Source organism: Prionailurus viverrinus, unplaced genomic scaffold (assembly GCF_022837055.1).
Source record: "Prionailurus viverrinus isolate Anna unplaced genomic scaffold, UM_Priviv_1.0 scaffold_51, whole genome shotgun sequence".
NCBI lineage: Eukaryota > Metazoa > Chordata > Mammalia > Carnivora > Felidae > Prionailurus > Prionailurus viverrinus.
The window spans coordinates 510,273-535,434 of record NW_025927614.1 but is presented as its reverse complement, the minus strand read 5'-3'; the positions used below and the strand labels follow the sequence as shown (position 1 = coordinate 535,434).

Here is a 25,162-nt window from a genome sequence, read left to right as displayed (position 1 = left end):
CTATCTATTAACCAAAGTAAACTGAGAACTACTTTCTGAAAAAGAAACCACCAGGCCCAGATGGTTTCATTGGTGACTTCTATCAAACAGTTAAGGTAGAAATGATACCAACTCTCCACAATTTCTTCCAGAGATTAAAAGCAGAGACAACACTTCCTAACTCATTCTATGAGGCCAGAATGACCCTGATACCAAAACCAGATAAAGACATTGCAAGTAAAGAAAAACAAAAACCAGTATTACTCAGGAACCAAAATCCACAAAAATACATTAGCAATATAACCCAACAATATATAAAAATAATTACACACCTTAACAGGAGAGGATTTAACCCAGCCATGTGAGACAGGTTTAGAATTTAAAAATCAATCAGTACAATCCACCATATCAGCCAGCTAAAGAAAAAAAAAATCGTGTTTCTCAGTCCCAGAAAGAGAGACGTATCTCAAAATCCTTCCTGACTATTGAAGTCAGATTTCAGATTGATTCTGACTTTCCTACTTGCTGAAACAAAGAGGTAATATACATATCTGATTCAGTACGTGAAAATCCTATGACAAAACAGAGAAGTGATTTTTCTTATCGTTTTCAGGAATTTTTTTCTTTTTTTTTTTTTTTTTCAACGTTTATTTATTTTTGGGACAGAGAGAGACAGAGCATGAACGGGGGAGGGGCAGAGAGAGAGGGAGACACAGAATCGGAAACAGGCTCCAGGCTCTGAGCCATCAGCCCAGAGCCCGACGCGGGGCTCGAACTCACGGACCGCGAGATCGTGACCCGGCTGAAGTCGGACGCTCAACCGACTGCGCCACCCAGGCGCCCCCAGGAATTTTTTTCAATTAGACAGGATTAAAAATGTAGATGCTCTAACATTAGTATCAGTTGAACTTGTGATTAATATTATTTTTTAGCTGACTCCCTATTACACTTGATATGAGATGGAATTCTATAGAAGTGAAAGTTGCAGACACTTTCTTAGGAATAACTAAAATGACAACTTTTTTGAGAGAGAGAGAACATGAGTGGAGTAGAGGGAGAGAGAGAGAGAGAGAGAGAGAGAGAGAGAGAATCCCAAGCAGGCTCCACACTCAGCACAAAGCCCAATGCAGGATTCAATCCCACAAACCATGAGATCATAACCCAAGCTGAAATCAAGAGTTGGACGCTTAACCAATTGAGCCACCCAGGTGCCCCAATAGAATCTCTCTCTAAAACGGGCCATTGACCATGACTATTGCTGAGCTCAATTAAGCAATATCTTTCTGGCTTCTCTACCCTGTTTGCCCATCACCCACCATCCTGTCCATTTACTGTGTTGCAATGGAACATGTATTTTAAAAATACATTAAATACCAACATTCCTGTGCTTCAAACCATTCCATACTATCTCATTGCACTTAGAATACAATCAGATTCCTGTAAGGTCCTCCCTGAGACTCCACCCCTGTCTGTCTCTCCACGTTTATTTCTCACATTTTTCTTTTTTCAGGAAGATCCATCCATGTTGGATTTGTCCCAGCTTCTTCCTTCTTCCCCCTCCCGCTCCTCCCCCACCTTCCCTTCCTCATCCTCTTCTATTTCTTCTCCTTCTCCTCCCTCTCCTCCAGCTCCCCCTCCTCCCCCTGCTCCTCCTCCCCCTTCTTCTTATTTTGATAAGAACACTTAGCATGAGATTTATCCTCTTAGCAGAATTTTAAGGGTACAATACAATGTTGTTAACAACAGCCACTATGTTGTACAGTGGATCTTCACTTCTTCGTGACAATGAAAGAAAAATACTCAGAAGTGGGGTTGCTGGATTATATAGTTATTCTATTTTTAAATTATTTGTTTTATTTTATTTTTTTAAACCTCAATAATGTTTTCCATAATGGCTGTACCATTTTACATTCCCAGCAACAATTACAAGGGTTCTAGTTTCTTTTTATCCTTGCCAAAACTTTTATATAGATATGGATAAGTAGATAGATAGATAGATAGATAGATAGACAAACTTTTTTTTTTTGACAACAGCCATCACTCCTGGAAGAAAATCTAGGGAGAAAGCTTCATCACATTCATCCTGATGATAAATTTTTGGGTATGACACCAAAAGCACAAACACCACCAACAACAAAATAGGCCATGGGACCACATCATGTGAAAAAGCTTCTGCACCACAAAGGAAACAATCAATGGAATGAACAGGTAACCTAAGAAATGGGAGAAGATATTTGCAAGCCACATATCAGACAAAAGGTTAATGTTCAGAACATATAAGGAAAAACTACAGCTCCACAGGAAAAAGAATTTGATGTACCAGGGGGAACATGACTTGAATAGACATTTCTACAAAGAAGATAAGCAGATGGTCAAAACTACATGAAAAAATGCTCAATGTCCCTAATCACCAGGGACGTGAAATCAAAGCATCGTGGGGCACTGCCTCCTTCCTGGCTTCTTCAACACGCCTCGAGGCTCCAAAGACTCCCCTGAGATGTTCCCTTCTCTCCTCTCTGCCCACGGCCAGCTCCTTCCCTTCCTTACAGATGCTTTTCCTCACCACTGCTCTTGGATTGTATTCTATTGTCTCATATTTATCTCCGTCATAACATTCATTTAAAACTACAGCTTTTTTTTTTTTAATTGATATGCCTTCTATCATGCTTATTGTCCAATGGGATATAGAACCTATGAGGACAGGGCTGTGTCTTGTTTGCAAGCATGACCCAATGTTTGATACAAAGTAGGTGCTAAATACACGGTTGTTAAGATGGTAATTCAGACCAGAGCTGTGTAGCCCGCCCTAGTGAAGAGAGAGTGGGATTTCTCCCTTCAGTTCTTATTTAAAGTGTGGTTTAGTGACTCTGATTTTGGCAAAGTACCACAGTAGCAAATGTGTAGTCCAGAAGAATGTCCTTCTGAATCGTGATTTTCAGGGCCCCCTTGGGTTCTCTATTGCCTCCAGAAGTGCCACAGAACAGGGCAGAAGTGGGGGTGGGGAGGCGGGTGACCACAGGTCTTGGGGCCCCTCAGTCTGCCCCCGCATCACTGGCAGATGCTTAGCGGTGCGTGTGCAGCCTCCACATCAGATAAGGTGACAAAAAGGATGTATTGCTACCAAAAATATCCTTGAAAACACAGATCTAGACATATAGAAGTAGACTGCTAAAGTGGCTTCACATGCATTTTGATGAATTGAGACATCTCTCTAGATAATTCAGTTTTAACTGGAATACTGAATATATTTATAATTAGTAAGGTCTCGGACATGAATTAGGCAAACTATTCTATGACCTGCTAGCTCAGCCTGGGCGGTGCAGAGCCATACTAAACGCGGTAGGGTGTAAGTTTGCTAACACTTACCGTGGGTCACTGCGGCTCACGTCCTTTGTTCCTCTTGGTCTTCTGGTTAGGACTCATGTGGTGATGCTGTCTCCAGGATAGCAGCCCTGACCATCTGAGCCTCAGGACCAGCTCTATTATCCTCTGTGCTTAGATGTACTTCAGACAGGTTTTTATCTATGCATTCACCATTTGGGAAGGCTGTGATCATTCTGTCAGAGAAGAGAACACAAAAAGTCCTGAAAGATACCCAAAATGTTTGAAGAGGCTCCTGATTCCAATTAGCATCTGACATTAGAAGCTCCCTCACCACCACCATCACAGCCTTTTCCACAATACCACTGGAGTTAGAAGTGACTTGTAGCCACTCTCCCAGGCAATGCTGGCTGTTTTCATCAGACAGCAGCATCACCCTGAATCCCAACTTCACCCTGACTAAACCACTCGAATGGGCCTGAGGAAATTCACGTATTCAGGATTCAATTCTGCCCCAAATCTGAGAGCCGAAAGACTCAGAAAAGGGCAGAAGATCGGGAAAGAGACTGGCTGTCTAGGTTCCAAACTATAATTGCCTAAAGTTCCAAGGGCGTTCTTTAGAAACTCCAGCACCACTGGCAAAATCAATTCATGGATGGTCAATTGAGTAATTACATCTCAAGTAGCACAAAGTTAAAAAATCTGTACAGAAAACTTATTTTGAGGAAGATCAATAACAACTGCTTGTTGTAAATGTCACGAAGCTATCAGAAAAGCAGTGTTCTTTTCGATGGAGAACAAAACCATAAATTAGGCCCCGGAAAGGCGAAAGAACGATGGTCTACAGAATGTAATGGCTCATATGACTAAGCCCACCAAGAGTTAGCCCACGAACGCACAAAGCACCAGGCACCATGTACAGCAGACGAACCCTACAATCACGAATGTCGCATGATGAAAACGAACAAGGTATGTACGAGAACCAAGACTGAGAGATTCAGCTGATTGGCTAAGACAACTAAGGGTGCATCAGTAGAGGCACTGGTGTGGTTAAAGCAGCAGAATGTACCGTAAAGGTAAGGGGAAAGAAATCTGTGACTCTGTCTGAAAAAACGCTAAATCGTTCAGTCTCCATCGCCGTGACCTCACAGCGGCAGACGGCAAAGGAGCCAATTAAGCCAGAAAACATCAATATCTGCCTGAAAGATTGTTGGTGAATTTCAAGAAGCTGCTATAAAGATTTTGAGAATGTTCCCCAAGACTTAATGTCTGGAAAGAAATCATTAGTTATTTCACTATATTGGAGAGCAGAAGGAAAAAAAAAAATTGCTTAAGTACAATAAGACTATGAGAGTAAAGAGCAGTTCCTCTGTTCATTATTAATATTTGATTAGGAAAAAAGATCCCTGGGCTGGAAATCAATAGTTCAGGATCAGCTACTAATTATCTGTTTGGCCTTGGGCAAAATACTTAATATTTCTTGGCATCAGCTTTCTCCATTATAAAATCAGGTGGGAGGGTGGACCAGGCAGAGCACAGAGGATTTTCAGGACTACAAAAACACTCTGTGGTGTTACCACGATGGATACGCATCATCGTACATCTGTTCGTTGCACCAAGAGTGAGTCCGCAGGTAAACCGTGGACCCTGGGTGCAGATGACGTGCCCGTGTGGGTCACCAAGCGTGACAAACGTACTGCCTGGCAGGCACGTGGACAGTGGGGGCAGCCGTGCACGTGTAGAGACAGGGGCAGCTTATACTTTCTTAATGTTCCCGTCAACCTAAAATCTCTCTACAAATACGGCGTCCAGTGATTTTCAGACCGAACTCTGCAGCCCTGCTGGCGTGGTGGGATCCCAGGGCCTCGGAGGTAGAAGAACCACGCGGGAGGAAGGAAAATGACACACATGCATCCGTGGTTATCAAGAAGCCCTTTCTAACCCAGAATTCCGCTTTTCTCTGGGGGAAGATTTCCTTTGAAGTAGTTCCATTGATGAAAATAGACTGGGAAAAATGATGACCTCAGTGGCCTCTTATAAGCATTCTTCCATGGATTCAGTCCTAGTTGCATGAAGAAAAAGTAAACTGTGCTCTGAATCAAATGACCACACCCCTAATCCTGATCTTCTATAATATAAACACATACTGTTTCCTGACCTTGGATGTTTGACCTCCAGAAGTGTGAAAAATAGATCATCGGTTAAACCCCCCGATCTGCGGTGTCCTGTGCTGGTGGCTGGAGCGGCGTGTGACGTCCACTTACCCCTGAAGCCTGGGCTGTCTCGTGATACAGGCTAGAGACCCACGGTGGGGCTCTCCAAGCCCAATTCTTAGCTACGTCTGTGAGGGTAACTCTGGTGACGTAGCAGAAATTCTGAGATAGCTGGAGGTCACCAAAACACCCACTAGAGATTTAAACCGAGGACAGTGCACTGGCTTATCAGAAGTGAATATCTGATGTGTACTTCCTGCAGTATGTGACCAGGAAAGTGGGCTCATGGGTCGAAAAATGAATTCCCTGCTGTTCAGCTTGAACCTTAACCCCAATTCAGGAGAAGGACCAAGACAAACCTTAAGGGCCATGGCATCCCCCTGTTCTCCGAGGTTCTTTTAGGCAAAGGCACCAAAGCACCCTGCACTGCAGCCTTACCTTATAAGGACAACCCCCCCATCCCCGCCTCGGTGCTGAGGATGCTTCTGTCGGTTCAGAACTGCAATGCTCCGGGTTTCCAGTTTTATAATTTTCCCTCATAGCTTTTCCATCCCAGCCCCTAGCGTTTGACAATCTCATTTCTATAACTCATTAAATATTCAATGATTCATAATAACAATTTTCCATGTAATTTTATTGTTCACATTCTGGCATCAACTTCTTGTCCCAAATAAAATAAGTATAAATACCTGCCTGAAAAAAGGGCATTTCGGTCTTCATTTTCATGGCATTGATCTTGTCAAAGGAGCTCGTTGCAGAAGACTTCCAAATATTACCGACACTGCCTCACTGTTATAAGTCTGAGCAAATGGGGGATTATGAAGCAAAAAAGCCAGGAAGGCAGGGAAAATTCAACCAATCTCACACTAACTGGAGAGGAAGCTAAGAGAGTGTGAAATCAAAGAATAATCAATTTCCTGAAGGAATAAGGGGGCGCCGCACGCCATTACAGATTATCTCAAGGGCGTGAGAAAGGCAAAGAAAGCTGAAGAACTTTGAGCAGGAGGATCGTGGAAGACCAAGTCTGGATTTTTCCACAGGAGAAGGCCAGTCCTGCCCTGCGCCTAACGCTTATCATGGATTTCTACATTTCGACAGGATTCTGTTCTCAGGCAACAAGTAAAAATAAAAATAAAAATTATAATTATAATAAAATGCCCAGTTTCTTCTCACCGTGCATGGGGACATGAGTTCCAAAGGAGTAAAATAGGGTTTCAAGAGGTGCACACACGAAATGGTTTATTAACACGGTTTACTCCTATATTCGAGTCCTGCTCAGAAGCTCATATTTTCCTGCCTTCCTTCCTTCCTCACCCAGCTCAGCACTGGCCACCCACATTTCAGCAATACTCTCCCAGTTCCTCAAGCATCCTTGCCTGACACGCCACCAGCAAGGAGCAGGGACCTCCTCCCTTCCCAACTTCACACGCTCAGCGCCCAACCGTGGGGCCAGTTGGATAGGGTGGATAGGCTCAGCTGTAAATCCAATTCCGGGACCCCAGATGAAGCCCTGATATGCTGCCCCCATGCCAGAGACATGCTATGCGCTCCCCGATGCTCTTAGAATATGTGTCAGCATCCTAAGTTAAGTTCCAAGGAATGCATAACTTGTCTCCACCGCCACCCCCACTTTCACTGACCCTTGGTCTTCACCCTCCTCTACCCACATTCCCACGTGGACTCAATTCCCATGTGGGCGCCCCTCCACGGAATTACATCCTAATCGTGTGTGTCTTTGAGTTTGCCAAAAACACTTCTATCCTCTCACTCTTCTTGGCATTGTAGGGAAATCCACGAGCCTGCAAGCTGGTAAAAAAGGCCAGAGTCAACACAACTGTCTAAACTTCCGACATGTCTGTTCCAGTTGGGGGACTGAGGAATTATGGATTTGGGGGGGGCTCGTTTCCCCGAGGTTAAATCTGCCCTGCTATCTGCCTCTCTACCTTTCTCTGCATGCTCCCTCAATGCCTCAGGTCTCAGACATGACTTAGTTGAAATTGAACTCAGGCCTTCAGACATCAATCTCCTTAGTAGCAGATCCTGTAAGCAGATTGTCTTCCTACAGGCATTTCCCTTCTTTCTCAACCCCCCTTTTCATCATCTTAATAGAAATTGCACTGATGTCCCTATGAAGACTTAGGTAACACAGAATGTCCTACATCATTTGTCTTGATATTGGCTATTAATTTGATTCCTATTAGATACACCCTTTCAAATCAGCTGTACAGTTTATCCATGGTTCTGAAATAATATTCAAATTACTGTAAATGCTCTGTGAATATTTTTTGTTATGATTTCCAGTGATTAGCATTCTAAGACGGTATGCTTTTGTCTTGCATTTTTCATAATTATAGATTCTATTCTTAATGTATAAAGTATTGCCAAACTTCAGATTCTCTTTGATAGTTTCACCTCATAATCCCTGCTTCTTTCCTTCTTAAAATTTTGTTTTAGAGAGAAGGAGCAAGCATGAGCAAGGGAGAGGGGCAGAGAGAGAGAGGGGGAGAGAGAATCTCAAGCAGACTCCACACTCAGGGTGGAACCTGACTCGGGGCTTGATCCCACAACCCGGGGATCATGACCTGAGCCAAAATCAAGAGTCAGACACTCAACCAACTGAACCACCCCCTGCTTCTTTCAAACCAACCAATACATGGGTAAACTGTCAAATATCATTCTATAGTATTGCAAATATAAGATCCCAAAGATGTTGTCAGCATTAACATTATCACTAAGTAAAGTGATTCATGATGACAGGTGAGAACAACTGTTGGTTCACAAACTGGCCCCCAATACCTGGAGGACAAGGAGAGTTGTCCAATAAGTTAAATAAGTGGCACTTATAGGCGGCACTTAAATAAGCAAGGGAACTTACATATAAGGTGGTCTTGCATGGTCACAAAATGAGTACATCTCCATTCCTGTCTACATCACACCAGAATCCTGAAAGTCCGGAGAGAGGCCTTACCCGGGCTCAGTCACATACTCAGTCTAGACGGTCTCTACATCACCTCACCCTGTCAAGGCTACACCCTTGAGAACAGCTCCCACCATGGGAACAGTGGGCCGAGCTGTACCCCAAGGACAGGAGAGGGTGAGGAGCCTCCGACTGTCCAAGGCTGGCTCATGGGAATGGCAGTCACATCCCCTCGATGACCGTCTCCCATGGGGAGACCATGGGGACAGTGTAGGTGACTGTACACATTCTAAGTCCACATGAGTTAGAGTGGATGACATTTTGACTCTTCCATATCATATGTTTTTCTTAAAAGCCTGTTAATGGCAAACAAAGACAGAGTAGTTAGCAGTCATGGCATAAAATCCTCTACACCTATTTCAAAGCATGTTCTTTCATTGAATTCAAAACAACTCTATGCCAGTGTCCATGTATAATGACAGCCTGTAGTTAGAATCAAATGAAGGGAAATAAAAGAAAGGCATTAATTCCCGTTAAATGTTTCTGCATTGATTCAACTCAAATCCATGAACCTGAGAAGAGAGAATACTTTTACATCAAAAATATATTCTCACAATTTTGTTTGGAAATTTGGATCCTTTTTCACAATTCTACACATAGAGACAACTGTCATATGTGTCTCCTCTTGATAAAGAATTTTTTTTTTTTTGAGAGAGAGAGAGAGAGAGAGAGAGAGAGAGAGAACCCCAAGCAGTCTCCACGCTGTCAGCTCAGAGGCCAATGCAGGGCTCTATCCCATGACCTGGGATCATGACCCGAGCCAAAATCAAGAGCTGGACGCTCAACGGATTGAGTCACCCAGGGGCCCCTATCATTGTTATTTCTGATTATAGATACCCTAGTGAATGTGCAGTGGGATCTCACTATGGTTTTAATTTGCATTTCCCTAATGGCTCATGATGTTGAACATCTTTTCAAGTGTTCACCAGTCATTTGTATATCTTTAGGGATATGTCTCTTCTTATCCTTTGCCCATTTTTGATTGGACTTTTTGTCTTCCTATTGCTGAGTTATAAGAACTCTCTATATATTTTAGATACCAGAGCCTTATCAGATACATGATTTCCAGATATTTTGTTCCATTCTGTATTCTGTATTGGTAGTGTACTTTTTTAATGTTATTTATTTATTTTTGAGAGAAAGAGGGAGTGGGCACCTGAACAGGGGAAGAGTAGAGACAGAGAAAGAGAGAGACAGAGTGTGTGAGGGAGGGGCGGAGAGAAAGAGAAAATCCCAAGCAGGCTCTACCATCGGCTGGGAGCCTGAGGTGGGGCTCCCTCTCATGATCCTGTGATCATGACCTGAGCCCAGATCAAGAGTCTGATACTCAACCGACTGAGCCCCCCAGGCACCCCTCGAAAAATAATTCTATTCAGTAGATAGCTAAATCTTCAAAGCAGTATAATGAAAATATGCTTCAAGTTTTTATTTTTCTGTCAACTTCAATAAAAGCATTACCTTATTTGCTTTTGGCCACTTTTATACACATAAATATATCCCTGTTTAACATATCAGTGTTCAGCATTCTGCTGTTTGGCTCTGATTGAGGCAGTCTGGCATAGCCCCATGACCCCGACAGGACTCCTGTGGGCTCACCTGCCATTGTTACCTCGAGAGAAAAAGTCCTCTTTGTCCCCCATTTGATACCTGGTCTCTACTTTTCAAAAAAAAAAAAAAATCTAACCAGGATCTTTTAGATTTGTTTACAAGACTTCTCACAAATCTTGGATTTCGGTGAAATCCGGGTAAAGGACAATCACTGAGTCATAGTCCTTGAATTTCTGGTTCGCCGACAACCTAACACAATGCTCTTGACCTGTGCTAACCAGTGGTAATAAAAATAAACCAGATAGTCCTCGCTGTGTTTTTAAAGGGGCTTGCATAATAGGAAAGGTTTCAAACATGTGGATCAAGCAAAAACACAAATAATTTCTCTGCAGTAGTAAGAAACCAAAATGGAGCAGAAGGCAAGGTGTGCACGGTCAAGGTGCCTTCAGTTCAGGTGGACGGGACTGCCTGGCTGTGGTATTCATGGTGTCAGGAGACGTAAGGACAGACATGCAGGGCTGTGAGAGTGGGAACACTGAGGGCCCGAGTCACCCGAGGTCTGGGAATTTCCAGGGCTGGGGTTTTGTCTTCGGTGCAAGGACAGGACATGAAGGGTTTTAATCAGGGCAGTGACGTCCTCAGACACGTGAAAGACGGTCTGATACAACAGACAGAGAAGCTACGCCTCATGGAGCATGGGAATTGATGACATTGGGAGAACAGCCTGTGGAAGAGAGTGAACTGATTACTACCTTGGACTACTCAGGAGTTTTAAGTCCCTCAAACACAATTAAACATTCAGGCCTTTAAACAATACATAATTGAATTCTATCAAAATGTCGATAACCGTGTCTCATTTTTAGTAACTGGCACCTGTGACATCCGCTCCATCAATAGGAACAGGAGCCTGATGCTCAGGCACGTCACTGACAGGAAAAAGGCCATGTTCCCGCTGCGTCTTCCCAGGAAGACGGGTACCCGGACTCCCCGTGACCACGTTTGATTTTTCTCACCTACCGTTCACCATGTAAGTGTTCTTGCACTAAGACTCAACCTCACTGCTCCTCATCCGGGTTCACTTTGGTACCTGGTCGAAATGGTTCTTTGGTCGGTTTCCTACATTAGATTTCATACAGCTTAGCTGCATTGTCATATACTGTGTCCACAAGATACATGTGGCCATGTGAATCTAAATTAATTGAAATGAAATAAAATTAAAATTTGGGCCTTTGGTTACAGGAAGGACATTTTGACTGTTGAATTGTCCTATTTGAGCCATATTCAACATGGCTATGGTAGGAATTGGGTGACCTTATTAGATAGAGCAGGTGCAGGACTTTTCCAGTCTGGAAAAAAGTTCTGTTGGACAACGCGTTATCACCATGTTGTCTATAACACTGTGCATTTTAAGTCTCCGATATAGCAAAGAACTGGGCTTAATGCAGAGTGTGCCTATTGGCTGCAGGCAAAACTGGATAAAAAAAATCACTTAGAACTCTGTGTCACGGATGCTGGAACTCCAAACTATGGTCCCACTGTTAACTCCGCGAGAGGAACGGCCAGCCTCCGCCCCTAACAGATACTCATTTAGCTTTAGGAAGAGAGCCAAACAATAATAGTAATTGTAATAGCAGTGATAATTATAGTTAATGTCATGCAAATTGCTGGAAAATGAGTGATATAAAAAGACTAGCTCCACAGCGAATATATTTCAGCTAAGGGCTTCTACACAATTGCAGACCAGTTTAATGCCTCCTCTGCATCTGCCCCTTTTGTCTATCCTCTCTATGGCAGTAGCCTCTTACCTTCCATTTCTTTCTTCATTCATAGCACAAACATCTGCAGAATTTTGAGCAGAGAAACAGCTAACATTCGCCGAGCACGTACCATGTGTGGGCCCTGCAAAGAGTGCTTGTACACGTCGATTCACTTAATTCTCCAGCATCCAGGTGGAGGTGATGCCATTATTTACTCTGCAAATAAGAAAAAGCTGCTCAGAGAGAAACAGTAACTTGTTCACAGTCACACAAAACTGGACAGAAGCAGTTGAGATGGGAGTTCTCTCAGGGTAGCCACGGCGCCCACCCTTCATCGCCTGTGTCCATTCTAAATACCTAACAGGCTCAATAACGACGCCTTTTAGATTCCAAAGAAAGCTATGGGCCATCTTCCAGAAAAAAAATGCATGTACTCGAAAATAAAATTTAATTTCAGACTGCATCATGGACTTGAGCTTATGATCTATACCTTTCTACATGCCACAGCTTGGCATCTAAAGCATTAACTTACTGCTTAGGATCTGTCCTCCACCAACCCCAAAACCTTACTCTGCTGGGACTCACGAAGCAAATCAACCAAGGAAACGTTCCGCAGTTTTGTCTGTACAATCCTTTCATTCAGAGAGCCTTCCCAAATGCCCGCTGGCAGAGGTTACCGCCCACCAGGATTGCTATGCCCTCTGCAGGAAGAAGCTGCTTCTGAGAAGAGACGACGCATGGAGGAACGACGCGTCTATGCCACCCATGGGCCTACGAGACTGTGGAGGGCACTTCTCACGAATGGAATGGAAATGGAAATGGTTTCTGCTGCCTCCAGGAAGCACTTTGCCTTTCCCCCCACTTCGCGGACTTGTCGATGAAGACTAACGTGACCGCCTTGGGAGCTACTTGTTGAAGACGGCAGACCGCACGATGGAAGGACATCCTGTCCCTTATGGTGTCCTTGGAGGAGAGTCTCCCCCAGCCAGGAATATTTAATTTCAAGGTCAGTTGAGGATGATTTAGATTTCTTTTACTATAAATGCCTGAGGTTTGAAAACTTACCTGTTAACATACCTAGCATCATTTTATCTAACATGTAAAATTGCACCACGATGAGTGTTGTCGTAGGAAAAAAATAAACACGGAAAAATCTACCACTAGGGCAACAGAGCACACAACGTCTGGTATTGGAATCAGAAAAGTTATACGCATAGGTAAAATATCTGCTGAAACTACTGTCTGCGTATGCGGGAAAACACCATGTAGCGATGGAGTCCACAGTGTAAGCCAGCAGTTGAGAATGGTCAGTTTTCTTGCATAGTGGCTATTACATGGTTTCGCCTGCAAAATATGACCAAAAAAAGTGACCTCAGGCAAGAACCGGCTCGTGTTCAAAAAGAGATCAAAAGAGGACCTTCCCAAGTGAGGTCTGCCATCTTTAATAAGTAGCTTGCAAGGCGGCCATATTAATCTTCATCAAGTCAGCAAAGGGCTGGTATGTAGGCAACAAGGTCTTGGAGCATTGGACATTCTGGATATTCCTCAACTCCAGATATTAAGAAATATGTTTGAAAAAGACTAAAACTATCAGACTTCCAGAAAGAGGTCTCAGAGGAACAAAAATAACTGAATCCTGAGTCAGGGATGGTCTCTCCTGCCAACAGTTTCCGTGACCCCCCCAGGTGACTTCTCAGTTACAGGAGAAAAAGGAATAAGCAAGTTGTTAGAATCTCGTCTAAGAGAGCACGGAAGGCAAGCTGGCCCGTGGGAGGGCCCGGAAACAAATGTACCCGAATCTTCCTAAGCTCTGGAGAAGACTTAGACAAGCATCAGCCGCCAGCAGCAGGGTCAGACAGCAGATTGCAAGGTAGGTCCGCATGGAACCCTCAACCCGTGGATTGAGAGGCACAGAGGACGCATAATGTTCTCCACTCAGAGGCAGCTGTAGATGAGATTTAGGGCTGGAGAGTGGCAGAAGACGCCGCCCCAAAACATGCCCCTTTGGCGTGAGGATTATTTAAAGCTACAGGCACTTGAAGACAGCAGATGCAAGAAGGGGGGTCTGACCCCGACCCCCTTTGCTTCCAGGAGATGAAACTCCCTTGTGAAAGCCATTCTCCCTATACCAGGAGGAAGGACACACGCTTGTCACCAGAGATTGGGGGAGGGAAAATCTGTTAAACCCTGTTAAACTAACCCTTACCTCTCCTTACTCCCCCACACATTCTAGTTACTTTTCTACGAGTGCATCTCTTCGTTCCACCCCCTAGATCAGCACTCAGGCCTGGCCTCATCCTGGGGTCTCCGTTCCTCAGTGGGGCTCCAGTGTCATGTCAAACTTACATTAAATGAATCCAGACGTTCGGAACTATTTCCTCCTGGTCGCCGGTCTTCTGTGAACGTAATTCTCAGGCCTGCCAGGAGACCCTAAGAGGACAGAGGTGATGTGTCGCCTCCCCTACAGGCTGAATGACAAGAGAGCCATCGAATCAAGATTTCGTAAATCACCTGCGGGGTGTGTTCAACGCAAAGTACAGAAAAACACCCAGAGAACTTTAAACTGGCTCTGGGAATGGAGATCTCCATTTGTCCACATCACCCCAGGTGATTCTGACTCAAGTTTCACGTAGGCAAGGCAAAAGAAGGGGGTTCCTATCCAATATTAAAATCATGTAATTAATTTTATAATTGAAATTAAAATTAAGTGGAAGATGTTTCCTGATTGGAGGTATAGCTTTGGTCCTTCAGTGTTTTGTTTTTTTTTTTTAATTTTTTTTTTCAACGTTTATTTATTTTTGAGACAGAGAGAGACAGAGCATGAACGGGGGAGGGGCAGAGAGAGAGGGAGACACAGAATTGGAAACAGGCTCCAGGCTCTGAGCCGTCAGCCCAGAGCCTGACGCGGGGCTCGAACTCCCGGACCGCGAGATCGTGACCTGGCTGAAGTCGGACGCTTAACCGACTGCGCCACCCAGGCGCCCCGGTCCTTCAGTGTTTTTAATGCCACTTTTTCATACCACTAACACCATGATAAGGATATATACACATACATATATTTACATATATACATATTACGGAGACATATACACATATACGCACTCAGGGCTCATAGCGTCTCAATGCTAACTAACACTAAGGTTTTTTAAAAGTGCTGTGTGACTTTCAGCCAGGAATATATCCATCAAAAAGCTTTTCCAAGGGAAGAGAGGAAAATGATGCTAACTTTAAAGATGAATTATATCACTTTGTAGATCCCAGTCAAATGAAGCATTGAAATAGCATAGACTGAACATAAAGCCGGATGAGGTATTATTTAGAAATGTCCTTCTGAATTATACTTATTCAGTGTGGAAAATGGTATCTATTTCCTAGAAGACAGTGCGGTACAGAAGATAACGTATATGTTGTTTGAAGTTTGTTAAGAAACACATTTTTCCATAATAATGAACAAGTAATTTATGCCTGACAAAGTGACTTTGTAATCGCCGAACGAAGATAAAAGAGGAATTTGATTACCCTAATTAATGATGATACGGCGAAGGTACCCTGCAGCAGCATGGGGCGGGTGTGGGACTAATAAACACTATTTGGTTATTGGAAAAACGCTGCTGATTGGGCATTATTAGCAGAGATGTTGATGTCGTCGCATTACAGCCGACTTGCCATCTTGCGTGGCGGTGGCCGGTGGGAATGCTGCAGAGGGCCTCACGCGACAAGACCAAAGCGGTCCCTCTGTGTCCCGCACCAGGCGGCAGCGAGGAGCAGGGCCGGTGAGCTCTCGTGACGGACGCCGGTCAAGGTAAAACGGCTTGCCCCCTGACTCTAAAATGACGCCGTTTGTTAGGAGCGGTGGCCGGAAAGCCTTCCACAGAATTCATGCAACACGAACCAACAGAGCACACCACGGATTTTAGAATCTCCCTGAGCCAACACAGAATCAGACTCAGCTCTCAGCACCACCCTCTTGCAGCAAAGAGGAGGGAAGGGGCCAGATTGGACCCCTGTCCGGCGGGTGCACAGCCCGTCTACCCCCAGCTGCTACCACGTGATGCTGGGAATTCCGTGTCCAGAGGTAGGGTCAACTAGGTGTGCAAACGGACGCTTCCACCAGAAACCAGTGGTGCTGGAGAAGATACATGTTAAAATCTGCTGTTACACCAATTATCCCTCAATACCGTGAGGATCCCCCAGTGGCCCTAATTCAGTTAAAAAAGGAGGAATAGAGTTAAGCATTGATGCTGAGGCTTTGACCCCGAGGGCATTTTTCAAACCCAAGTGACTTTAGCCTTAGGTTTTCCAGAGCTCTGGGGGCGGCTGAGCGGGAGATGACTGCTGTGGTCCCCTAACTCGAAATTCCGATGGGACATCGGAATCACTGGGACTCCAAGGGACACAGCTAAGTGGGATGGCAGAGAGAAGCTGTCCATCACCAGGAGAGAAGGCCAAGTGTCTACCTTAAATTGCACCCCTGGGTTGAGGAAAAGATACCTCAGGCTCAGAACTCACCCACAGGGGGTTCCTTCCCTCCCGGGGAATGTCTCCCAGGGTGTTAGTACCTGGGTGGTCAGAGTAAAACTTCACCCAGGAATGTTAAGTCAGAAACCCCCGTAGGCAACAAACAGAGTAAACTTGCATTATCAAATGCAAATTTGCTCTACAAGACCCCACATTTAACCTCAGCCACTTCTCACAGGGAAACTTCCACACAATATGAGTTCACAGTTAATAATCACAATCAATACAGAAACAGGGCACCTGGGTGGCTCAGTTGGTTGGGTTTCCGACTTCGGCTCAGGTCACGATCTCACGGTGTGTGGGTTCGAGCCCCGCGTCAGGCTCTGTGCTGACAGCTTGGAGCCTGGAATCTGTTTCGGATTCTGTGTCTCCTTGTCTCTCTGCCCCTCCCCTGCTCACGCTCTGTCTCTCTCTCTCTCTCTCTCTCTCTCTCTCAAAAATAAATAAACATTAAAAAAAAAAACTTTAAAAAAAAGACAGAAACAGTATGCCATGCACAGAACAGTACAGCAAAAACTATAAAAAAGAATCAAAACTGAAAAACTTTTAAATATTAGAATAATCACAGCTGAATATAAAATAGTGTGTTTAAAATATTTAAACTGAAAAAATTAGTGTTTAAATGTGAGTAAAGGCCAAATGCCCATTAAAAAAAATCATCAAGTAGATTTGAAAAAAATAGGTTTAAAACAGAATATCTACAAATTGAAATACAATAATTAAAATTTAAAACTTACTGTATATATTTAATCACAGAGTAGACATATTTAAAGAGAGACTAGGAAAACAGGAAGACAATTACTATGCTTGATCGTAGTCAAAAGACCAAAAAGCAACTAGGAGAAACTTAAAGATAGGACCCAGGGGCCCCTGGGTGGCTCAGTCAGTTAAGTGTCCGACTTCGGCTCAGGTCACGATCTCACGGTGTGTGGGTTCGAGCCCCGCGTCAGGCTCTGTGCTGACAGCTTGGAGCCTGGAGTCTGTTTCGGATTCTGTGTCTCCCTCTCTCTCTGCCCCTCCCCTGATCTCTCTCTCTCTCTCTGTCTCTCAAAAACAAATAAACATTAAAAAAATTTTTTGAAAAAGAGAAAAAAAAAGATAGCACTCAAAATCCAGCACAAGAAGATAAAATTTGAAAAATATTCAAGAGAAGTTAGTGACCAAGAATTCTATTCTATTCTATCTGGAAAGGCACAAACATGTGTGGGATTGGAGCCCTAAAAGAAAAAGAGAAACAAACGCGAAGGAAATAAAATATTTTAAAAAACGAGTACGCATGTGTGTATACTGGTAAAAGAAATTCTTCTTCAGTTTCAGGAATCGCAAAGAACCCCAACTAGAACATATCCCCCTCAAACCCACCACATCATAGGAAAACGCACGAACGTCAAACACAAACAAAATGTCCTAAAAGCAGTGAGGGAGAGAGTGACGATCCTTTGGGACCAATGTTGACTTTTCCAAATCCAGCATTTTCGGTACATGGAGAGAACAGTAAATGCCAATCTAGAATTACCTGCCCCGAGAAAATGTGTTTCAAGAACAAGAGCAAACAAAATCCCCCGGGAACCTCAACAAACAAATAAACTGGCGTTGCCGTCGTGAGCTCCTCGACAACAGAATGTCTAAGATGTGTGTTTTTATCGGAAGTGGGGAGAAGAATTACAGAGGGAAATACGAGGGGCCAGAAAGGGGGTGCTGTTTGGGGAAATTAAACGCGGCCTGACTGTTTCTGAAAGTCGGTAAGGTTTCTAGGATTCAAAACGTCCCCAAAGGGCACCTGGGGGGCTCAGTCGGTTAAGCGTCTGACTCTTGATTTCAGTTCAGGTCATGATCTCACGGTTCATGAGTTCGAGCCCCGCGTGGGGATCTGTGCTGACAGCACGGGGCCTGCTTGGGATTCTCTGTCCCTCTCTCTCTGCTCCTTCCCTGTGCTCTAAATCAATCCATCAATCACAACCAAACCCTCCCAGTCAGCAGTGGCTCCGTGGGGCCGGCCCTGGCCCCCTCCCCTCCAGCGGTAGAAAGCTGGTGCTTGCCGGGCCGGTGTGCGGGGTGCCAGCTTCTCCTTTCCCGGTGCTGCTTTCTTCTCAAGCGGGCTCTGGGCCTGGGTCTCCGTGTTCTTTCCTCCCCAGGAAAGAACACATCCCAAGGGATATCCCTGCTATTCCCGAGCGGTAACACGTGGTCGGTCAACCTGATGGGGCGGAGGGACGCCCCCAGAAAGCTGGCCGACATTCAGAGTTGTGTCCGTGGGGGTGTCTCTGGCAGGGGTTACTGAGCAAGGAAGGTCACTGTCCCCAGTGTGGAGAGTGCCATTCAACCTCTCCAGGGCCCAAGTGGCCTTTCTTTCTGCCTGAGTTGGGGCATCCGTCTCCTGCCCTGGGACGTCACTGCTCCTGGTCTTCTGGCCTTTGTGTTTGGCCTCAGACTCCCCGCAGGCCCTCCTGGGTGTCCAGCTTGCAGGTGGCGGACAGTGGGGCCCCTGAGCCTACGAGCCACCTGAGCCTGCCCATCATCATGAGTCATTTGTATCTCCACTCACAGCCAGCAGCTCTGTCTGTCTGGGGAACCCTGACTCGCACACATGGAGACTCTGTCCAATCCCCCCCAACTCCCCTGACCCTTCCGGGGATCCCGCTGCTGTCCATTCAGGGAGAACCTGCAGAAAAAACACGAAGTCCCCCTCACCCGGGGCCCCGGGGGGCGGCACGTGGTCAACACCGCCCGCAATGGGCATCTGTGACTCACTGTGAGTCTGTGGATCGCACCCAACCGCTCAGCATGATGCCACCTGTCTGTGCTCCGTTCCCTCCCCTGCGGGACATGCACATCCTGAGTCCAGGCTGCTTACTGTCACTGAGGACCTGGCTTTGTGCTGGGTCACAGAGGGCCGTCTCGTGTCACCATTAGAGCTGGAGGCGTGTCCCAGCCACCCACCCCGTCCCCAGCCTCACTCCCCCGTCCCTCCTTCCGCCCTCCGTCCAGGGCAGCTTGCGTGTCCTGTGTGCACACCTGCCCGTCCCACCTCCCACAGGGTAGCCGTGACTGTCCCGTCCCCGCACACGGGCAGGGAGCAGGTCAGGGCTCAGGATCCTCCCTGTGTAGTGACCAGACTATTGGTCATGGTGGAAATTTTGAGGTCAGCAAAAAAAAAAAAAAAAAAAAAAAAAAAAAAACCATGAATAATAATCCTTGAAAAAATTGGACAAGAAATCTTGTTTTCTGCCCCTTCTGTTAGGTTGATTACAGCAGTGGGAAGGGGGCCGAGGGAAGAAGGGGAGGGAGAGAGGGAGGGAGACGGAGTGAGAGGAGTCCAACTTGTATGTCAAAGCTCTCAGTGGCCCCCGTCGCCCACAAACTAAAATGAATTTAAACATCATCTTTGAGAACAACACGCACAGTCCCTGTGAACCGGCTGCTGCGGGCGGGTGTTGCTGTCACATAGTCTTGTTTGTAATTCTGGTGTCAGAACTACCTCCCTACACGGATGTTTTGCTTTTGTTTTGCTTTGTGAATGAATAATTGGGGAGGGGTTGCTTATAATGCCCTTTTCTGACAACTCTTCAATAGAATATTTCAAAGCCCCGCCCCCCTCTTCATCCGAGCATCGTATTTTAAGTCCGTTTGATAGGGCACACCTGTTTTTCTCTCTTCAGAATTATGAGATCCGTTGTCCCACGCATTTTTCCCGGTGAAAGTTTTTACAAAACATCATTCTTAGCATCCTCCTTGTCAGGGTATGGAGTGGCAGTGACTTCAAAAGGAATTTTCAATAACGGTTAGAGAAAATTTCAAAACAATACACACATGAGGATTAGTGCGGAATCTAAATGACTCTGTGCATTAGAATTTTTAATGAGCCGCAGGTTCATAGAAGTTATTTGAAATGCCCTAGAAACGACTAGATAATTAACTATGTCTGCCCAGTGCTGAGGGAGACTATTTAAGATAATCATTTCTTACAACTGGGTGATAAAACCGCTTGCATGATCTTGCCACGAGGGTAGCTCTCTGATTCTGCTGCGTATCCGCTTCCATAATTCTGTCAACTTACTGATCAAACGTTACAACCTAATAGTTATGCAGTTTCTTCTTTTCATTTCTCCCTGCCACTCCCGGGGTCTCGTAAACTAGCCACAGTGCGCAAGCAGCCGGACGTGCCTGCGCCGAGGTCCCACCACGGCAAGGACGTTGTGCACTTCAGGACTTCAAGAGAATAAGGAAGTGATAGTAATCACACATTCCATTGGGAAGAATGACAAGGACTTGTTGGTGGCTAAAGCACCCACGTATTTACACTCTTGCGGCTGTGTCTGTGGTGTGCGTGCAGAGGACATATTTCCGATTATTATCCGCCATATTTCAGAAGCGGAAAATGCCAGGTAACATGCTATCTTGGCCCACTGCAGCTGCTGTAACAGAAGACCACAGATGGGTGAGTTAAACCACAGGAATTTGCCCTACACGGCTCCGGAGGCTGGAAAGTCCAAGATCCAGGCACCAGCAGATTCGCTGTGTGGTGGGAACCCACTTCGTGTTCATAGACGACGTCTTCTTGCTGTGCCCCACGAAGGGGCTCCCTGGGGACTCTCCTATAGGACACTAATCCCTTCACGGGAGCTCCACTCTTATGACCTCATCACCTCCCAAAGGCCCCACTTCCTAGCACCATCTCTGGGGGTTGGGTACCAACATATCAATTTGGGGGAAACAAACATTCCATCCATAACACATGCTCAAGGCCAAGTAACAAGTCAGTTCCAGAGCTGTGCTGCACGCCCAAGCAGCCTGTGAGAGTCCACATCCTTAAACACTGAGAGGAGATCTTATTTTACCTACAAATATTGTTTTATTTCATTATTATGTAAAATATCCTTACTGAATCCTAGAACGTGTATATCCGTGTGCATTTTACGTACTTCAATAAGAAATGAGTGAATATTCACTTCATCGCCTTGTACATAATTGTCATTTTAGTCGTCTGCTTGCCCTAAGATTCTAGAGAGACATCGATTCTTAAAAGACATCCCAACACTCATAATGACACTTGGCCCAAGGCAACAGCTTATCCTATTCTTCTCTGTTAACTTGAGCTTGGGCCAAGAAAATCATGGGTGCATTATCAGAAGACCTTGGAGAATACCAGTCTTTGGGACCCGGAAGACGGAGATACGTGAGATTCGAGCCTTGGTGGTATTCCTTGCTTTGTCCCTCTTATCACCTGGCAAAATCTGACACAATGTGACAAGGCATATCTTCCATCGAAGGCCTCCTGATCACCCACAGATCACAGCCACCCTTTGCCAGCACTGTACGTCAGTCATTTCCAACCAAAAGAAATTCAAATTGTGCTATAAAATGGCTCACGTCGTAATATGCCTGGGGAGGTATTTTGCTGTCTCCATGAGACTTCAGTGTCATGAGAGTTTAGAGAAGCCAGAGTGTACAAGAAGCCCGGCCCCACTCCATTTCCGGTCCCACAGTTGGTTTTCCGTGAACTCCCTGAAAAAGTGTTCGACAAATCTTTGGAGACAAAATTGTGAACGAGAAAAAGTAAAAAGCGTGTTTTAAAAGGGATAAAAGTAGGTATTGTGAGGAAATGTGAGTGAATGAGAAAAGTGAAGCCTCTGTCACCCATCAGCCTTTCCACCCCAGGATCCTGTGAAAGGAACTTCCTGCTTGTATGACTGGTCATATGACCCCGCCCATGACACTGAATTAATTATATCTATTGAACGTAGATTTGGGGTGTACTAAAAATAGGGAGAAACCCATTACAAAAACAAGACATTTCTCCATACAGTATGTAACAGAATTTAACCCTACCATCCGTATACCTGGTGATGTATTTTAGCCAACTTGATCCATCTATGATAAATGGATTTATATGAATAGATAAGTTTTAATTTTAGAACATGTATTGTTTGTACTGAGGTATATGTAGAAGCTATCGTAATATGTTCATTTGCTTTAAGAATGCACTTGTTCCCAAAAATAAATAAACGTTGAAAAAAAAATTTAAAAAAAAAAAAGGGGCGCCTGGGTGGCGCAGTCGGTTAAGCGTCCGACTTCAGCCAGGTCTGTGGCTGAAGACCGTGTCTTGCGGTCCGTGAGTTCGAGCCCCGCGTTGGGCTCTGGGCTGATGGCTCAGAGCCTGGAGCCTGTTTCCGATTGATTCTGTGTCTCCCTCTCTCTCTGACCCTCGCCCGTTCATGCTCTGTCTCTCTCTGTCCCAAAAATAAATAAACGTTGAAAAAAAAAATTAAAAAAAAAAAAGAATGCACTTGTAAAATACAATGTATCAGTAATCTTTTTCTAAAAGGTGAATTACAATTATACCAATTCTATAAATATGAGAGTTAATATATATACTAAGAAAAATTCAACAAAGTTTTGTCATTAGGGCCAAGCCATCAAATACATATTTTAACAAATAAATAGCAAAACAGTTGAGCATTTATTCAGACATAATCTTTATTTTCAGCTACAAACTTGTGTTACTTCTGTAAGCAATAAAAGAGGAAAGGTAATATTTTTAAACAAAATAAATGTATTTGCATTGTAACAAGATACCTACACAATTTCAGTATTCACTTAACAAATAAAATCTATGAAATACAGTGGTTATACGGAAAAAAAAATTGTATGCCTTTTATGCCAAGTCTTAAAACAATAAATGACTTTTCCTATCGAACGTCTACATTTTTTGTGTAAATATTTTAACCCTTGTAGGAGTAAAATTAATGAATTAGCATTCTAATTTAGGTCAGAATTTGAATCTGAAACTAACTGAAATCCATTTCATTGCAAATTCTCAAAAGGAGTTTGGAAGTACTCAGATTCAATCATACTCAAGGCCTGACAGTGTTTTTGCATTAATATATCCACTCTCTTTCAAAATAGGTTTTAATGAATTCACAAGTTTGCAAATGATTGCTGATCTTAATGGAAAAATAATTTCAAAGAAAACCCTCAGCTGTTCAAATGTCACTCATAAATGTAGCAGAAAGAATTCCAATGGAGGAGATAAACAGAAAGTTGTGGTCATGAAGTTTATCTACAAACTTGATAAGAATGAATCCATTAGTCCAGGAGAGGATTGTGATTATGGGCTTGCCCTGCATGTGCCAAGATGCTACAACCAATAATGCTTTTTTCTGGCACTTCCTTCATTGACGGCCATATCTTTTCCTATCATGCCCAAACAGAGGCTACGTCTGGATACTAACAAACAGGTTGTTGGAAATTGAAATAATTAGAAAAATTACTTTGACTGCACAACTTTTAAAAAAGGTTTGATACAGATTTTCACTAGCTTAATATTTAATCAGAATTTTGGTGTAAATGAATCATAAAATCTCTGCTTCAATCAGTAGAATAACATTTCTGGTGTGAGTGGAAATAAAACATTTTAATTCACAACCAACGGGTAGGGAGAAATCAAACAGCCAGCGATACCTCAAATTTCTGTCAAAAACACCCCTCAATACACGGAAGGCAAGATTGACTCAAATTAGAAGTAATTTGGTCAACAAGTCCCCATGGAGTCTCAGACACAAGCGGATCCGCACAGAATTCATTCGTTCACATAAACCAACAAATACATCTCAGGAGCACAGCACTCCGTGGGATTTCCTCCTGTGTTTCTCGACTGATTCGGCATAGGCACTGAACGCCCACCCCAGGACACACTGAGGAGACAAGGGGATTGTGGCTTGGCATTTTCCACCCAAAAGATACAAAAGGGAAGAAGAATTGATCCACTACATCCTGTCTCCCAGTGGTCAAGGTTGTGCTCAGGGGCGGTTAAATCTTGTGCACTTCCAGACCAGGTGCGTATGAGACCAAACGTCGGTCCCAAGAAACCTCGAAGCAGAAGCCCTCCGGCCATGTAGCTGAGAAGAGGGGCTGTTACACAGGCAAAGAGCTGGTGGCTGTCAAGAGGACAGGACAGGGGTGAGGGCAGGAGGTAAGACGGGGCCCTGAGAGGTGTCAATACAAGGACTAACGTGGTCTCAACTCACCAGCAGCCTTGGCTTCTACAGAAGGATTCACGAGTTATCTCCCGGGAAGGCCTTCTCCATCCGGAGCTTCTGCATTAACAGGGATTAAAAACAAGCAAATGGAACTGAACATTAGGAACCACCATACATGCGAGGGACACAAGCCACCAGGAGTGAGGCTTACCCATTAAAAATAAGCCATAGGTGTAGGCCTTTCTCCCCATAGAGCTTCACAGCCTCAAACTTTCCATCCCAAACCCTGGAGTCACAAGAATGTCAACCTCAAGAGTACATACGCTTTAGACTGCTCTGCCCCATCTTTTTTCTCCAGCACCCACCACGGCACCTGGAATAGAGCAAGCACGAATAAATGCTTGTTAATTAAAGGAATCAATGAAGGACTGACCTATTTTGTATTAATGAATAAGTTCCATGAGGGAAACGCAAAGACAGACCACAAGCCAAGAGGCAGCAAACAGGATTTCACTGACACATGAACGAAAGTGATAAACAACCTGTTTACAGGAGAAGAGTCAGGTCGGACCCTCTATTAACTTGCGGTAGAGGCCCGAACTACGCAGAAATCCGGGGTATGCAAATTGCGATTCCAAAGAAATTCCATTTCACACCCACCGAATTGGCAATACTTGAGAAATATGATAATATAAATTACTGGTGAGGAAATGGATCAATGGCGCTCTAGTGCCGGGGCGCTAAGAATTCAAATTGGGAAGACTTCGTTCGGGAAACAACTTGACACTGAAGTAGTGAAGTCGTGGGATTATAGGTCCTACGGCGACGGCACCGCCTCGCGCAGGCGCATCTGGGGGAACGCTTTGCACA

The 25,162-nt window shown here is 44.6% G+C and overlaps 1 long non-coding RNA gene across 1 annotated transcript; it reads right to left on the bottom strand.

Moving 5' to 3' along the window:
- Positions 1 to 11,849: 11,849 nt before the first annotated feature.
- On the bottom strand, positions 11,850 to 19,151 carry LOC125159587 (uncharacterized). Its single transcript, XR_007149832.1, has 3 exons — positions 19,065 to 19,151; positions 14,142 to 14,263; positions 11,850 to 12,011 (listed from the first exon to the last, which is right to left on the bottom strand). It is a non-coding gene; the product is annotated as an uncharacterized LOC125159587 (long non-coding RNA).
- Positions 19,152 to 25,162: the final 6,011 nt, after the last annotated feature.